This window comes from Entelurus aequoreus, linkage group LG16 (genome assembly GCF_033978785.1).
Source record: "Entelurus aequoreus isolate RoL-2023_Sb linkage group LG16, RoL_Eaeq_v1.1, whole genome shotgun sequence".
Lineage (NCBI taxonomy): Eukaryota > Metazoa > Chordata > Actinopteri > Syngnathiformes > Syngnathidae > Entelurus > Entelurus aequoreus.
In genome coordinates, this window is record NC_084746.1 from 39,180,438 (window position 1) to 39,199,625 (window position 19,188).

Consider the following 19,188-nt stretch of genomic DNA (forward strand, 5'->3'; position numbering starts at 1 on the left):
ATCACTCACGCATTGCTGAAACATGGCTGCTCCAAGACTGAGCAAAAAGGACTCACCTCGACACACGTTGCCGTTGTCGGGTTCGAAGCCTGCCTTGCACGTGCAGCTGCCGATCGGAACCATCCACTCCCCGTCTCCGTTGCAGTACAGCTTTATGGGAACGTCCACTTCTTCCGAGTTGGAAATGCAAATCCCCCTGGAAATGACCAGGGAGGTGCTCTCCGCGCCGGTCATGGTCTCTGGGAAGATGGCAAAGTTCTGCACCACGCTGGGACACTTCTTGTAAAACACCCTGACCGACAGCAGAGACATGCAGGCGCCGTAGTCCTGGAAGGCCAAGTAGAAACCGTTCTTGGAGAGCGGCCCGAAGCTGCGGACCTCCGTGTTGACCTTCATGAGGCGTCCACCGAAGTCCACTTGCGAGAAGCTCTCGTCGGCAGCGATGGTGTCCACCTTGAGGTAGGGCGCCTCCATCCAGAAGGCGGTGCCTTTCGTGGCGATGACGGCGTCGCTTTCGTAGTAGTAGAGGTTGAAGGTCTCCTTACAGGAGCCCGGCACTTTGGGGATGGAGCTGCAGTCCCGCACTGTGAAGCGGATCTCCACGTAGATCCTCTGCGCTCCATGCCGATCGATGAAGGTGGTGAGGAGCCAGTTGTTCTGACTGGGCTCGAAGACGTTACACACCTGGTAGGTCCGGATGGTGTTGAGGTTCTCGTCATAGCCGCTCACCTCCTCCCACTGAGAAGAAGAAAATTGTTTGGTCAGCACTGCCTCCTATTTTGTTCCAATGTAGTGTGTGCCATGGTCCTGCTCATATTCAGCAGTCCTACAATAAACATACAGTCGTGGTCAAAAGTTTACATACACTTGTAAAGAACATAATGTCATGGCTGTCTTGAGTTTCCAATCATTTCTACAACTCTTATTTTTTTGTGATAGAGTGATTGGAGCACATACTTGTTGGTCACAAAAAACATTCATGAAGTTTGGTTCTTTTATGAATTTATTATGGGTCTACTGGAAATGTGACCAAATCTGCCGGGTCAAAAGTATACATACAGCAATGTTAATATTTGGTTACCTGTCCCTTGGCAAATTTCACTGCAATAAGGCGCTTTTGGTAGCCATCCACAAGCTTCTGGCAAGCTTCTGCTTGAATTTTTGACCACTCCTCTTGACAATATCAGCTAAACTTGTTGGTTTTCTGACATGGACTTGTTTCTTCAGCATTGTCCACATGTTCTCAATGGGGTTTAAGAGTTGTGGAAATTATTGGAAACTCAAGACAGCCATGACATTATGTTCTTTAGAGTGTCCGCTCTGAGATCGGTAGGTCGTGAGTTCATACCAAAGACTATAAAAATGGGACCCATTACCTCCCTGCTTGGCACTCAGCATCAAGGGTTGGAATTGGGGGTTAAATCACCAAAACATTTTCCTGGACGCAGCCACCGCTGCTGCTCACTGCTCCCATCACCTCCCAGGGGGTGATCAAGGGTGATGGGTAAAATGCAGAGAATAATTTCGCCACAACTAGTGTGTGTGTGACAATCATTGGAACTTTAACTTTAACTTCTTTACAAGTGTATGTAAACTTTTGACCATGACTGTATGTCAAACGGAAAAGTGTGTTCCAGTCAAGGACACACACATATCTCTCCTTATGTTTCATAATGCATCAATGCTTCCATATTGTTTTACCTATCACCAGTGTTCGTAATAATGGTGTTACCAACGCCGTTACTTTTACGAGTAACGAGTAATCTAATTACTTTTAGGTCCGTGACAATGCCGTTAGCAATAGCTTGACGTAACGCGGCACGTTATTTTTGATGTGGTTTTATGTCGACAACAAGACAGCGTCATAAGTGCAGCAAGTTCAATGCAGGAAATATCTTGTTACTGGTGAAAGCAACAAGCAGTATCGCATTAAAATGAACTTGATAACAAACAGGAAGAGGTGCCATCACCCTGTGACACAGTAGATACCAACATGCGCACACAATGGGAAATATTGAACAACAAATCAATGAAGTGACAAACTTGCCATCCAAAACATACCCCGTTTGTTGACAAGAAGATATGACATATGAAAACCCCTGATGACGTCACACGTCACTAGGCAACGGGCCTCACCTTTTAAAAGCACACACTCCGGACACTGACCTCTTATATTAAACATGACACACTACTGCTCTTATATTAAACATCTCTCAAATGCATTGGCGGGCCGTGCGTTTCTCACCTAGGCCTTCAGCGATGTCCCACTTAGTCCGACTTCACCTCTCAAAATAGCATAATTGATGTTACCACATGGACACGGCTGGAGATACTATACAGACACACACTTGCACACTACTGTGCATTGAAACACATCAACAGTGTACAAAAGGGGCTATTTTTCAACGCATTTAACATTCAATAAACCCGCTTCAGGAATTGCAGTGGTTCTTAACCTGGGTTAGATCGAACCCTAGGGGTTCGGTGAGTCGGCCTCAGGGGTTCGGCGGAGCCTCCACCGCGGAGGTCAAGACACACCCGAAATCATCGTGTAAATAAAAACTTCTCCCTATCGACGTATTATGGATACCTCAAAACTATATTCCTTCTAATGTTCCATCTGATTTGCAGTTGTGTCATTTGTTGTGAGTTCATGCACTGTGTTGGTTTTGTTCTTTGAACAAGGTGATGTTCATGCACGGTTCATTTTGTGCACCAGTAAAAAAAAACATAACTCTGTCTTGACCTACACAGTGGCCTAGTGGTTAGAGTGTCCACCCTGAGATCGGTAGGTTATGAGTTCAAACCCCGGCCGAGTCATACCAAAGACTATAAAAATGGGACCCATTACCTCCCTGCTTGGCACTCAGCATCAAGGGTTGGAATTGGGGGTTAAATCACCAAAAATGATTCCCGGGCGCGGCACCACTGCTCCCCTCACCTCCCAGGGGGTGAACAAGGGTGATGGGTCAAATGCAGAGGACACATTTCACCACACATAGTGTGTGTGTGACAACCATTGGTACTGTAGGTGGGAAGCGGTGTATTTCGGCCGGCTGCAGCAACACAAACACAGCCGATGTTTCATTGTTTACATTCCCGAAAGATGACAGTCAAGCTTTACCATTGACCTGTGGAGAACTGGGACAACAGAGACTCTTACCAGGAGGACTTTGAGTTGGATACGCAGACGCGGTACCGTGAGTACGCAGCTGCGGCTTCCAAACATTTGATCGCTTGCCCGTACGTGCGTGCCGCTATGTGCATGTCACGTGCGTAACTTTGGGGACTTTGGGGAAATGTATGTGCTGTATGAACTTTGGGGAGGTGAACGGTACTTTGGGCTGTGGGATTGAGTGTGTTGTGCGGGTGTTTGATTTGTATTGGCGGGTTATATGGACGGAAGGGGGGAGGTGTTTGTTATGCGGGATTAATTTGCGGCATATTAAATATAATCCTGGTTGTGTTGTGGCTAATAGAGTATATATATATGTCTTGTGTTTATTTACTGTTTTAGTCATTCCCAGCTGAATATCAGGTCCCACCCGCCTCTCACAGCATCTTCCCTATCTGAATCGCTTCCACTGCCCTCTAGTCCTTCACTCTCACTTTTCTCATCCACGAATCTTTATTCCTCGCTCAAATTAATGGGGAAATTGTCGCTTTCTCTGTCCGAATCGCTCTCGCTGCTGGTGGCCATGATTGTAAACAATGTGCAGATGTGAGGAGCTCCACAACCTGTGACGTCACGCTACTTCCGGTACAGGCAAGGCTTTTTTATCAGCGACCAAAAGTTGCGAACTTTATCGTCAAAGTTCTCTACTAAATCCTTTCAGCAAAAATATGGCAATATCGCGAAAAGATCAAGTATGACACATAGAATGGACCTGCTATCCCCGTTTAAATAAGAACATTTCATTTGAGTAGGTCTTTAACTTTTAACTTTAACTTACCTTAACTTGAATTTGAAAAAAAAAAAACATTATTTTTCACTAAAGAAGGGTTCGGTGAATGTGCATATGAAACTGGTGGGGTTCGGTACCTCCAACAAGGTTAAAAACCACTGAATTAGAACATATCTTACGTGGTACTGTCAAAATGAAAATAATTGTATAAAACAAATTAACCCTTGTGTGGTGTTTGGGTCTGTGGGACACGTTTTCATTTCTTATTAAAAGAAAAATGATACAATGAATTAATTTTTCAAACTGAGACTCACTGACTTTGGCTCATTTTCTGTGAAGAACATATATCAGAATACATATTTAATGACCACACACCATACACCCCCCTACACATTTCAATTACACATAAGATGATAGAAGTGTGGAAATTGATGTTCTGTGTACCACAGCCACCCACCCAGATATTAGATATTTAGGGAAAGTAAATACAAAATGACTTTTATCTTTAATCATGATGATGATTTCTTGTTATGTTAGGCCAGCAGAGAAGGCCTTGCTGGCCCTGACGGCACACCACTGCTGCCATACATGTGCCAGATATTTAAAGGAGTTTTTTTGGACTACGGTTACATTCCCTCGTAATTAATGACATCAATTGAAGAGTAATAACTATAATACATTTTCAGAACACCGCCCATCACTAATTAAAATAATTGTGTGTGAATATTTGTGGTTGTTTGGAAAGGATGCTAGGGTTAAAATGGGATGGTAGACTCGGTGTGTGTCTTACGAGGTACCACTCTGATAACATCTACCTGCTACCGAACAGCAAACAAGTGGTCAGGTGGTATATTATACAAGGTGGTGCATAACAAATTCCTAATTAGGCTCTACTGAATTACAATTAGATGGATGACAGAAATTTGCATGCAGGCGGACCCAAAGTGCAAGGCAGGTCTTTTTTCCTTCCACGTGTGACCCAGAAAGTATGTTGGATGAGCAACAGCAGCCACCTGAGGGTATTCACTGAGCGCAATATGTCCTGATGAAAATGTGCCATCAACATCTGGAATCGTTACAAATTAACAAGGCAAATGACTGAATACAAACACGGGGAACTTGCTTTTAAAACGCTTTGAGCACAAACTCTCTGAGAGCATTTTTAGCCGCAATGCTATTAATGAAAATTTGACTTGGGACCGTGTTCAAATGTATTTTGCTTACCGTACGTTTACACAAAGAGATGAATGTGGCCGACCAGCAGCAATAATCCAAACAGCCAAAGGCAAGGAGGAGTTAATGAGGTCTCCAGTGGTGGAGCGAGTGGGCCTCCAGTCAGTTCATGACGACTGGAGCCGCCTTTCAACCAAGCCAAAACTTGCCATGAACACACAGAGTGATAACAGGTGAAAGGACTGTGTGTAGTCCAAAAAAAATAAAAAAATCTGAAGAGAGTGGAAGTGGAAATAACACTACTGTTGGGCGGGGAAGCTGGACGGTTGCCAAGGCAACCAGAACCTTAAATGTCCTTAGGTAACCAACTGCATGTGACCAAGGCATCGAGGGACGCGTAGCACATGGAGAGATATTGTACAATAAATAATGTAAGGCTTTACACTGCCAGGTTCAAGCGACCACATTTGTTTTTTTCATCCAAGATAAGGGTGTCAAAGTCTTTTCATTGAGGGCCATAACGCAGATATTGCTGCCCTCAAAGGGCCATTTAAAATGAATACTGAATATATATGAATAGAAATGTTATTACGCAACTGCCCATGTATTGATTATTACATGTTTTACTAGCACACTGTTGACAAGCAGACATTATATATATATATATATATATATATATATATATATATATATATATATATATATATATATATATATATATATATATATATATATATATATATATATATATATTTCATTTCATTTCATTTTCATGTTTATTTCGAATATGTAGACAAAACAAAAACAACAAATTTTGAAAAAAAACAACAAAAAAGCCATTCAAGAATGAATAACAAAAACAATAATAATAATAATAATAATAGTAATAATAAAAAGCAAAAGAAACAAGAAATGAAAATAAACATGTAATGTAAACATATCCGAAAAGGAGTGAGAAGAAGTAAAAACTTATGTACTCCCACCCCTCTTATTACTTACTGTATGTTTAATAATAATAATTGTATATAAAAATGTTATGTCATATAAATACATATACATATATAAGTATGTACACATATATACATACATACACATATACATACACATATATATATATATATATATATACACATATACACATACATACATGTACATCCACAACACACATTTAACAAGTAACTATGAATGTGACACAACAGCGTGTATACATAGTATACATATACATACACATACAAACCCACTGACTCTTAGTGCAGTTCATATATATACACTACCGTTCAAAAGTTTGGGGTCACCCAAACAATTTTGTGGAATAGCCTTCATTTCTAAGAACAAGAATAGACTGTCGAGTTTCAGATGAAAGTTCTCTTTTTCTGGCCATTTTGAGCGTTTAATTGACCCCACAAATGTGATGCTCCAGAAACTCAATCTGCTCAAAGGAAGGTCAGTTTTCTAGCTTCTGTAACGAGCTAAACTGTTTTCAGATGTGTGAACATGATTGCACAACGGTTTTCTAATCATCAATTAGCCTTCTGAGCCAATGAGCAAACACATTGTACCATTAGAACACTGGAGTGATAGTTGCTGGAAATGGGCCTCTATACGCCTATGTAGATATTGCACCAAAAACCAGACATTTGCAGCTAGAATAGTCATTTACCACATTAGCAATGTATAGAGTGTATTTCTTTAAAGTTAAGACTAGTTTAAAGTTATCTTCATTGAAAAGTACAGTGCTTTTCCTTCAAAAATAAGGACATTTCAATGTGACCCCAAACTTTTGAACGGTAGTGTATATACATACATATTAGGGCTGTGAATATTTGGGTGTATATATATATTGTGACTATTCCTGTTTATTCCACAATTTTTTCCCTTTCTGCAGCACTCATTTGTACTTTTCCTCCTCACTCCGTGAAGAGAATCAACAGCAAGATGGCACAACCAAACTTAATGGTCGATAACGTTCAACGATTGGCTGTTGAGTGTGTCCCTCCATTGTTCAATGACCACTTCCTGTTCCTTTGGGCATGCAACCAACCATGCTTACTTCTTTCCGGTTTAATTTGACCCAAAAAAACATATTCATCGAACGCGTCTTATATTGCTATCGATTACATGTCTATTACGATATATATCGATATTGTTTTATCGGCTCAGACCTAGGCACTGAATCAGAATTGCGCAGAGTGAATCCAATCTCACAAAAAAAGCAGGTTCAATAATGGTGGGGATAGAAGAAGGTGACACTGCTGGCGTGATAAACGAGTTTACAGAAATCCGAGGTGCAAATTATGGATTCCCCCCTAGTGCTGCTCCTCTGAGCCCACGCTGCTCACAAGTCCCCCCCCCCCCACCCCCCCTTTCTGTAATGACCATTCATCAGCGTTACAAGAACATGTCCCTTTCAGCACAGCCTGTTCATTAATACAGCTGGCCCCCGGGCTCCTGGGCCCCCGTCTGCTCCAGTCGAGGAGGGGGTCCTCAGCGCCTCTCGTCTAGCCAAATGACCACCATCTTTCACGGCGGAGAGGAACCCGAGGCGTCGGCGATAATGCCCATCTCAATTCCCGTCCAGGAAGTCATCGGGCCGTGCAATAATGAAGCAGACAGATATGTGGTGTCCCCATTGTGTCAACAGGCAGGGAGGAAAATATTACTTATCGTTTCCAACGCGGGTTCAAACTTTGCATTTTTTTGTTTTGTTTGATAGGTTTGTATTCATCTGCTGTTTATCCGCGCGTGTTTGTGCACACAGAACGTGCTGTTTATAATTTGACGCTTTACCGACCACATATTGATTTGCTGGCTGCTGAGCTGGTGGCTACACGGCACATTTGTGCTTCTGTCGGTAGACAATATTTGATTACGCTGATTATTGGTATCTGCCACATGTGTCTTCCACACCCTTTTCCTGAAGATGCACCTGCTTTAACTTGATGCCTGAGTGACATGCACCTGACCTCCACGGAGAAGCCACGTGTCATCACCCGTCACTTCACCGATAATGGACTTACCAGGTTCTTTCCTCCATCGCTGCTTGAAGAAACAATGCAGTGTACAATTGGTGTGTGCATTGTACACTCAATATATATCATTTACTGTATTTTTCGGACTATAAGGCGCACTTAAAATCCTTTCATTTTCTCAAAACTCGACAGTGCGCCTTATAACCTAATGAACGGAATAATTCTGGTTGTACTTACCGACCTCAAATTGTTTTTATTTGGTACATGGTAAAATGATAAGTGTGACCAGTAGATGGCAGTCACACATAAGAGATATGTGTAGACTGCAATATTACTCAAATAAACAACACTAACATGTATATGTTCCATTGAAAATATAGAACATTACAAACAGCATCAATCAAAATGTTTTAGTACAACTTTGGTAAGCTATGAAGCCGTACCGCTTCGTGGATTGTACTGTGCTTCAACATAGTATTATTATGGTGTGTGTATAAGGTAAGACATTATCTGGCAATATTATGCAAAACCAACTTTTTTTTTACCTTCTGGTACCTGTTGATGTGTATTTGGAATCTGAATAAGTACTGAAAATAGCGTGTTTCCGCCTTTGTAGTCCGTGCCGTAGGCGTTAAGCTTCTTCTTTTTCTCTATCGTCTTGTTATGGGACATTCTTCCTCTGCTGTTGCCATTTCTAATATAAAGTAGTGTAAAGTTCTTACTTATATATGTCAGTAAACTCGCCATGAAAGCACTAAAACATACCGGTGTAGTGAGTTTACATTATTCACCCAAGGAACTTTAGTTATTAGAGAGTTCCGGCCGGACGGTTTTTAACGGGACACATTTCCTGTGTTGTTGTTGCACTAGTGAGCCACGGATGAGGAGACGCTGCTCCGTTATTGGTTGAAGTAAAGTCTGAATGTCATTAAAACAGTTAGCGCCATCTTTTGACACTTCTTCCACTCCCGTCCTTGCACGCTACACCGCTACAACAAAGATGACGGGGAGAAGACGCTGTCCAAGTGGGGGCACGTAAATAAGACCGCCCACAAATTGGCGCATCCTGAAGCGACTGTCAGAAAGCGACTTGAAGATGAACTTTAAAACATCATCTATGCAACATTTTGACCAAAGAACCACCATTACATGTTATGTAGACCACAACAACAACAAAAATCCTAATATGTGCTTTATAATACGATGTGCCTTTTGTATGAAAATAGACCTGACTAGACCAGCTCATCGGCAGTGCGCCCTATGGTCCAAAAAATACGGTATACACACTTAAGGTAAAAAAGGGCTTGAGAAAAGCAGTTATCTTTATGTTCTCTCATTTAATGCTTTATTTGACTATTGGATGTTTCCTTTCCCCATTTGAGATCCATTCTAGGCGGGACCAGATGTCATTGTGGCCAGCAGGGCTGACAACGATGCAATTATGTATTTGAACCCTTTTGATTAATTTCGCATTTTCTGAATTACAAATGTTACAATGTTGTATACTTGTATTAAACAATGTCAAAGCCCAGTATTGGATGCCTCTTTTCGTGGTGTTTTGCTCTGTTTTTAGGCCACACAAAAAAAATCTTATCGCGGCATTTGCATAATAACATGCGGCAACATAAAATCTGCTGAAAAAATTTAACTCCGAATTGGTCAGAGTGTGCAGGTGTACCTAATGTTGTGACCGGGTGAATCTGAAAAAAATTTAATAAATAAAAAAAGCGGGTGTACAGTGTACAGTCTCAAAAGATAAAGTATGATACTTTTGGAGAGGGGTGGGCCGTGGTTTATTTGCAATCTGGGAACAGACAAAAAAAATGTTTGAAAAAGAAACTGTGGAGCAAAATGTACACCAAAGCACTCCAATCCATTGAGACCAGTGTTTCTTAACCATAGGGCCGCCACAAAAATATCAGTTTACTGTATCTGCTGTGGTCCGTAGTCAGTTGTAATACACTTTTCCGCCACTTGTGGCAGTAATGACAATATCAAACAAATAGAAGAGGTCTGGAGCGAAAGTCATAGAGAAGTTTCTTAAGCGCAAAAAATATGATTAAAGTGGTGAAGCTGTATTTTCTTTTGCACTTAAATTATATTGACAGTTGAATTATAACCATATACATAATAATGTATATGTTTATTACTAATCTATCTAAGCATGTACATTTATTTTTCTTCAATTTTCACGAGACGCGTCTTTTGCAGTGTATTTGATTAATATGTATTTTTGAAATCAGCCTGACCTAAGCCTTGATGACGTGATTAACACATGTTTTCATGTCATTTGACAAGGTTTATCCTGCTAAACTGTAAGTAGTTTAGATATAATTATTGAATATGATTAAAATTAGGAGTAAGATGACTAATTGCAGCTGCTAGACTTTTGACAAGAACAAGAAAGTTTGATCATATTACGCCTATACTGTATATACCTTTATATACATATATACATATATCCCCACATCAAGGTTTCTCATTGTCATCCCCATTGGGTTGAGTTTTTTCTTGCCCTGATGTGGGATCTGAGCCGAGGATGTCGTTGTGGCTTGGGCAGCCCTTTGAGACACTCAAGATTTAGGGCTCTATAAGTAAACTTTGATTGATTGATTGATGATAATTCAGTGTTGATATTTGAGTGACAGCCCCTTTGAAGTGGAAAAGTTGGTCCCAGAGCTGCTGATTTTGACCACCAGGAAGTATTTTAAATGTAGAGTAGAATCATCATGAGTCCCTTTAAAGGCCTACTGAAACCCACTACTACTGACCACGCAGTCTGATAGTTTATATATCAATGATGAAATCTTAACATTGCAACACATGCCAATACGGCCGTGTTAACTTCCATCCATCCATCCATTTTCTACCGCTTATTCCCTTTGGGGTAGCGGGGGGCGCTGGAGCCTATCTCAGCTACAATCGGGCGGAAGGCGGGGTACACCCTGGACAAGTCGCTACCTCATCGCAGGCCGGGTTAACTTATAAAGTGCAATTTTAAATTCCCCGGGGAACTTCCGGTTGAAAACGTCGAGATATGATGACGTTTGCGCGTGACGTCAATGGTTGAAACGGAAGTATTCGGACACATTGTATTCAATACAAAAAGCTCTGTTTTCATCTCAAAATTCCACAGTATTCTGGACATCTGTGTTGGTGAATATTTTGCAATTTGTTTAATGAACGATGAAGACTGCAAAGAAGAAAGCTGTAGGTGGGATCGGTGTATTGGCGGCTGGCTGCAGCAACACAACCATGAGGACTTTGATTTGGATAGCAGACGCGCTATCCGACGCTAGCCGCCGACCGCATCGGTGATCGGGTGAAGTCCTTCGTAGCGCCGTCGATCGCTGGAACGCAGGTGAGCACGGGTGTTGATGAGCAGATGAGGGCTGGCTGGCGTAGGTGGATAGCTAATGTTTTTAGTATAGCTCCGTGAGGTCCCGTAGCTAAGTTAGCTTCAATGGCGTCGTTAGCAACAGCATTGTTAAGCTTCGCCAGGCTGGAAAGCATTAACCGTGTAGTTACAGGTCCAGGGTTTAATAGTATTGTTGATTTTCTGTCTATCCTTCCAGTCAGGGGCTTATTTCTTTTGTTTATATATGCAGTTAAGCCTGATGCTATCACGTTAGCTCCGTACCTAAAGTGTTTCGCCGATGTATTGTCGTGGAGATAAAAGTCACTGTGAATGTCCATTTCGCGTTCTCGACTCTCATCGGATATAGTATCCGAGGTGGTTTAAAATACAAATCTGTGATCCACAATAGAAAAAGGAGTAAGTGTGGAATCCAATGAACCCTTGTACCTAAGTTACGGTCAGAGCGAAAAAAGATACGTCCTGCACTGCACTCTAGTATTTCACTCTCACGTTCCTCATCCACGAATATTTCATCCTCGCTCAGATTAATGGGGTAATTGTCGCTTTTTCGGTCCGAATCGCTCTCGCTGCTGGTGTAAACAATGGGGAAATGTGAGGAGCCTTTCAACCTGTGACGTCACGCTACTTCCGGTACAGGCAAGGCTTTTTTTTATCAGCGACCAAAAGTTGCGAACTTTATCGTCGATGTTCTCTACTAAATCCTTTCAGCAAAAATATGGCAATATCGCGAAATGATCAAGTATGACACATAGAATGGATCTGCTATCCCCGTTTAAATTTAAAAAAAATAATTTCAGTAGGCCTTTAAGTCGCTCACAGTCGAACCCAATGACTACAAATGTGTATCTTTGCAAAACAACATCTGTTTCCCCCAAATATAAAAAAGTGCCAAAAAGCCTTTTTTTCATAGCCCAACGAATGCAACTACTCCAAAAAACTGTGGCTTCTTCCTCTGCTGCTGATGTTCAGTGTGTGTCATTACAGCTTCTCCATCTGACGACCATTGGCAGGAGACAAAGGAGCTATGGATTCACTTAATGTTTCTTCTAATGACTCGTCACACCTTGCTGGGCAGGAGAGGCGAGGGGAGTGGAAGAGGAATAATAATGGAGGACAGAAGAAAATAACACAAGTGTGGAGTGGAATTAGGGGGACGATGGGAGGAAGAAATCAGTAATTTATTCAGGCTGAGGCCTTCCTTTCTCCACGGCCTCAGCATCGATACGCTGCCTTCATGAAGACTATTCATCTTATTGATCGCCTGTCATTACTTTCAAACGGCTAAAATAACAGAAGATGACCACATTTATACGACGGCCAGTAGTCAGTGGGTGACATGAGCAGCACAGTGTACAAAAGGTCCATTGGTATACATTAGTGTTGTACCAATATCAATATTTTGATACTTTTCGGTACTTTTCTAAATAAAGGGGACCACAAAAAAATTGCACTATTGTCTTTATTTGAAAAAAAAAATCTTAGGGTACATTACACATATGTTTATTATTGCAATTTAGTCTTTAAATAAAATAGTGAACATACTTGACAATTTGTCTTTTAGTAGTAAGTAAACAAACAAAGACTCCTAATTAGTCTGCTGGCGTATGCAGTAACATATTGTGCCATTTATCATTCTATTATTTTGTCAACATTATTAGACTTAGACTTCCTTTTTATTGTCATTCAAATTTGAACTTTACAGTACAGATAAGAACGAAATTCCGTTACATAAGCTCATGATAGTGCAGGATAAAAAAGCAATAAGGCGCATGTATAAACACATAAATAGGTAACTGTACAGATAAATATATTGCACTTTTTCACATGCATCCACATTTATGTATGTATGTTATATTGTCTTTTTTATTCCAGCGAGTTAATCCATTTTGGGGGGAGTTGAGGGGATAATTATGATGCGTTCAAGAGTCTTACGAGTCTTATGAGGGACAAACTGTAAAAATGTATTATTAATCTACTTGTTCATGTACTGTTAATATCTGCTTATTTTCTGTTTTAACATGTTCTATCTACACTTCTGTTAAAATGTAATAATCACTTATTCTTCTCTTGTTTGATACTTTACATTAGTTTTGGATGATACCACAAATGGGTATCAATCCGATACCAAGTAGTTACAGGATCATACATTGGTCATATTCAAAGTCCTCATGTGTTCAGGGACGTATTTACTGAGTTTATAAACATAATGTGAATAAAAAAATTAAAAAAAGAAGATGTGATGCCAAAAAATATCGACGTAACCATAGTAGTATTGACTAGATACGTGCCTGTACTTGATATCATTACAGTGGATGTCAGGTGCAGATCCACCAATGGAGTTTGTTTACATTTTGATGCCGGTGAGCTACGGTGTGTAGTGAAGCATGTTTAGCATATATTAACATTGGCATACATGAACATGATATATGAGGATAATATATAAAATAATATATGAAGAGCTTTCACACTTGAGTGGATCCTCAACATTGACATCATGTACATAGTACGGAGCAACAATCAATCAATGTTCAATTAAAAAGTAACAAAGTCTGCACCAACTTGATCTTTGACCTCCACCGACACATCTCTGACACTAGTGTATGTGAATGACAGGAAGAAAAGCTCTGACTCCCTTTGCTGCACCACGACAATAACATAAGATAGATAATATATTCATGTTATATTGAATAAATAGAAGTGATAGTAAAAACAGCTACTGTTGGTTATGACAAGTTAACTGCAGGTTTTTGCTTGGATGGTAATCAAACTTTTGTTCACCATGTAGAATCTCAGAAAACACTTGGCTCTCCAAGTGCCACCATAATGACCAACATTAAAATACAGTAGCATAGTAGGCCTAAGTATTAAAAAGGCAGAGGTTTTATTTAGCAAATATATTGTAACATTACACACAGTTTGTAGGAAAATAAAACTGTTACATTACAATATTTAATTAGGTTTTGGTAGACCACTAGGTAGAGCCCACGTACCACAAGTGGTACACGTACCACAGTTTGAGAATCACTGATCCAGAGCAGTGGCTCTTAAACTTATTTTTTTCACCAAGTACCACCTCAGAAAACACTTGGCTCTGCAAGTACCACCATAATGACAACATTAAATACAGTAGTGTGGTAGACCTAAGTATTCATTAAGTACCACCATAATGACAACATTAAAATACAGTAGTGTAGTAGACCTAAGTATTCATTAAGTACCACAATAATGATATCATTAATATACAGTAGTGTAGTAGACCTAAGTATTCATTAAGTACCACCATAATGACATCATTAATATACAGTAGTGTAGTAGACCTAAGTATTCATTAAGTACCACCATAATGACAACATTAAATACAGTAGTGTGGTAGACCTAAGTATTCATTAAGTACCACCATAATGACAACATTAAAATACAGTAGTGTAGTAGACCTAAGTATTCATTAAGTACCACAATAATGATATCATTAATATACAGTAGTGTAGTAGACCTAAGTATTCATTAAGTACCACCATAATGACATCATTAATATACAGTAGTGTAGTAGACCTAAGTATTCATTAAGTACCACCATAATGACAACATTAATATACAGTAGTGTAGTAGACCCATTTATTCATTAAGTACCACCATAATGACATCATTAAAATACAGTAGTGTAGTAGACCAAAGTATTCATTAAGTACCACCATAATGACATCATTAAAATACAGTAGTGTAGTAGACCCATTTATTCATTAAGTACCACCATAATGACATCATTAAAATACAGTAGTGTAGTAGACCAAAGTATTCATTAAGTACCACCATAATGACAACATTAATATACAGTAGTGTAGTAGACCTAAGTATTCATTAAGCACCAGCATAATGACAACATTAAAATACAGTAGTGTAGTAGACCCATTTATTCATTAAGTACCACCATAATGACAACATTGAAATACAGTAGTGTAGTAGACCTAAGTATTCATTAAGTACCACCATAATGACAACATTAATATACAGTAGTGTAGTAGACCTAAGTATTCATTAAGTACCAGCATAATGACAACATTAAAATACAGTAGTGTAGTAGACCTAAGTATTCATTATGTACCACCATAATGACAACATTAAAATACAGTAGTGTAGTAGACCTAAGTATTCATTAAGTACCAGCATAATGACAACATTAAAATACAGTAGTGTAGTAGACCCATTTATTCATTAAGTACCACCATAATGACAACATTGAAATACAGTAGTGTAGTAGACCTAAGTATTCATTAAGTACCACCATAATGACAACATTAATATACAGTAGTGTAGTAGACCTAAGTATTCATTAAGTACCACCATAATGACAACATTAAAATACAGTAGTGTAGTAGACCTAAGTATTCATTATGTACCACCATAATGACAACATTAAAATACAGTAGTGTAGTAGACCTAAGTATTCATTAAGTACCACCATAATGACAACATTAAAATACAGTAGTGTAGTAGACCTAAGTATTCATTAAGTACCACCATAATGACAACATTAAAATACAGTAGTGTAGTAGACCCATTTATTCATTAAGTACCACCATAATGACAACATTGAAATACAGTAGTGTAGTAGACCCATTTATTCATTAAGTACCACCATAATGACAACATTGAAATACAGTAGTGTAGTAGACCTAAGTATTCATTATGTACCACCATAATGACAACATTAAAATACAGTAGTGTAGTAGACCCATTTATTCATTAAGTACCACCATAATGACAACATTGAAATACAGTAGTGTAGTAGACCTAAGTATTCATTATGTACCACCATAATGACAACATTAAAATACAGTAGTGTAGTAGACCTAAGTATTCATTAAGTACCACCATAATGACAACATTAAAATACAGTAGTGTAGTAGACCCATTTATTCATTAAGTACCACCATAATGACAACATTAAAATACAGTAGCCTGGTAGGCCTAAGTATTTATCAAAAAACAAGGCAGAGGTTTTATTTAAATACAGGATAAAATAAATAAAAATATTTTTTGACCAAAAACGTGACTTCTTTTTGACCACAAATACATTAAAGTGTGTATGTCAACAGTATTAGTGATGAAATCATACTGTACCATTACCTTTTATATACAGTACCAGGTCTACATCTCTTTTGTGTGCTACAGTATACAATATAATGTATGCTTAAAACTGGTACCCTTGCACATGGCTGCTGGCAGTGTGACCCTAAGATGCAGAGATGGCAGGCGATGTGCAGGTAAAAAAAACATATTTATTGAAGGAGAAAGCAGCTAGCACCAGTGTAGACGATGCTTCAGCAGGAGGTGCAAATCACACGCAGGAAAAACAATTCACAACAGTAAGCTAAAAGAGATAAACCATCCTGATTGGCAATCATGGACAGGTTAGCCTCCTGATTGTCAAACAGGAACAAGTGAGGAGACCAGCGCTCTGAAGCAGAGGTAAAATCACTGCGGAAATTAGAAGTCGAACCAAAATCCAGAAAACAACAAAATAAGTCCCAAAATGGTTATGAGGGATCCTGACAAAAAATTATCTTATGTAAAATGTGGAGTTTTTGTGACTTGATGATGTCCATCATTTGATAATATCGAAGTTTATACAAGTATGTATTGTACTCTTTCAATTAGCACAAACGCCATGAAACTGAAGTCCAGTTAGGTTGTTTTTTTCCTTCATGAAATGATGATGGAAATAAGCAGAAGAATAGAGGACATGGCAATCAATGCCTACGTACTGTGAGCACCAACCTTCATCTCAGCAGACACTCTGCGTGCAAACTTTCGTAAGCACAGGTCTCGACCCACCACTCAACCTCCAGACAGTTTACAAAACAAGCAGAGCAAAAACACCAATTGGGTGAACCCGAAGGCTGCCCGTCTAATCCTGGATGGAGTAGCACTCACCCAGTGCTTTTTAGATCCATCAGCATCAATTGATAAAGCCTCACGCTCAGACTTATTGATGCCAAACTGATGACGAGCTTTTAAAGCCTCAAAGTCGGGAGAGGTCTAGAAAATGTCATTAAAGGCCTACTGAAACCCACTACTACTGACCACGCAGTCTGATAGTTTATATATCAATGATGAAATATTAACATTGCAACACATGCCAATACGGCCGGGTTAACTTATAAAGTGCAATTTTAAATTTCCCGCGGAATATCCGGCTGAAAACGTCTCGGTATGATGACGTTTGCGCGTGACGTCACAGATTGAACGGAAGTATTGGGACACCATTGTGTCCCAGTACAAACAGTGTCTGTTTTCATCGAAAAATTCCACAGTATTCTGGACATCTGTGTTGGTGAATCTTTTGCAATTTGTTTAATGAACAATGGAGACAGCAAAGAAGAAAGCTGTAGCTGGGATCGGTGTATTAGCGGCTGGCTGCAGCAACACAACCAGGAGGACAGCAGAGTTGGATAGCAGACGCGCTATCCGACGCTAGCCGCCGACCGCACCGATGATCGGGTGAAGTCCTTCGTCGCGCCGTCGATCGCTGGAACGCAGGTGAGGACGGGTGTTGATGAGCAGATGAGGGTTGACGTAGGTGGAGAGCTAATGTTTTTAGCAAAGCTCTGTCGAGGTCCCGTAGCTAAGTTAGCTTCAATGGCGTCGTTAGCAACAGCATTGCTAGGCTTCGACAGGCAGCACAGCATTAACCGTGTAGTTACAGGTCCAGTGTTTGGTTCGGTGTCTCCTGATAGTAGTATTGTTGATCTTCTGTCTATCCTTCCAGTCAGTGGCTTATTTCTTTTGTTTCTATCTGCATTTAAGCTCGATGCTATCACGTTAGCTCCGTAGCTGAAGTGCTTCACCGATGTATTGTCGTGGAGATAAAAGTCACTGTGAATGCCCATTTTGCGTTCTCGACTCTCATTTTCAAGAGGATATAGTATCCGAGGTGGTTTAAAATACAAATACGTGATCCACAATAGAAAAAGGAGAAAGTTTGGAATCCAATGAGCCCTTGTACCTAAGTTACGGTCAGAGCGAAAAAAGATATGTCCTGCACTGCACTCTAATCCTTCACTCTCACGTTCCTCATCCACAAATATTTCATCCTCGCTCAAATTAATGGGGTAATCGTCGCTTTCTTGGTCCGAATCGCTCTAGCTGCTGGTGTAAACAATAGGGAAATGTGAGGAGCCTTTCAACCTGTGACGTCACGCTACTTCCGGTACAGGCAAGGCTTTTTTAATCAGCGACCAAAAGTTGCGAACTCTATCATCGATGTTCTCTACTAAATCCTTTCAGCAAAAATATGGCAATATCGCGAAATGATCAAGTATGACACATAGAATGGATCTGCTATCCCCGTTTAAATAAAAAAAAAATCATTTCAGTAGGCCTTTAAAGTGGAGAAAATGAGAGAATATCAAATTGAAAGGATACATGTTCCTTGTCAGTCACAACTCATCTTTTTTCTGGGATTTATTGATTTAGCTCGGGTTGGACATCAAGTTGGTATTCGATCTCTACCCATCAGGAGCCACGTGTAAGTGGACAACATGTATTTAATCTGATCGTCATTGGGATTAGAATGTTCCTGTGGACATGGACCCTGAAGAAAATGATCTGATCATGACGTGCATTTTCATACATCACACCTTATATCGGAATACTTTGCTTTGACATACGCAGAGCCAAACATACACAGAAGGTGTGGTATTATTTGTGCTATGGCGTCATCGCATGGACAAGTTCGCTTCCTGCAGGTTCTGACTAAGCA

The 19,188-nt window shown here is 39.9% G+C and overlaps 1 pseudogene; it reads right to left on the reverse strand.

Annotated features, from left to right (window-relative positions):
• Positions 1-19,188, reverse strand: part of LOC133631212 (ephrin type-B receptor 1-like) — a 475,430-nt pseudogene that overhangs the window by 201,455 nt on the left and 254,787 nt on the right.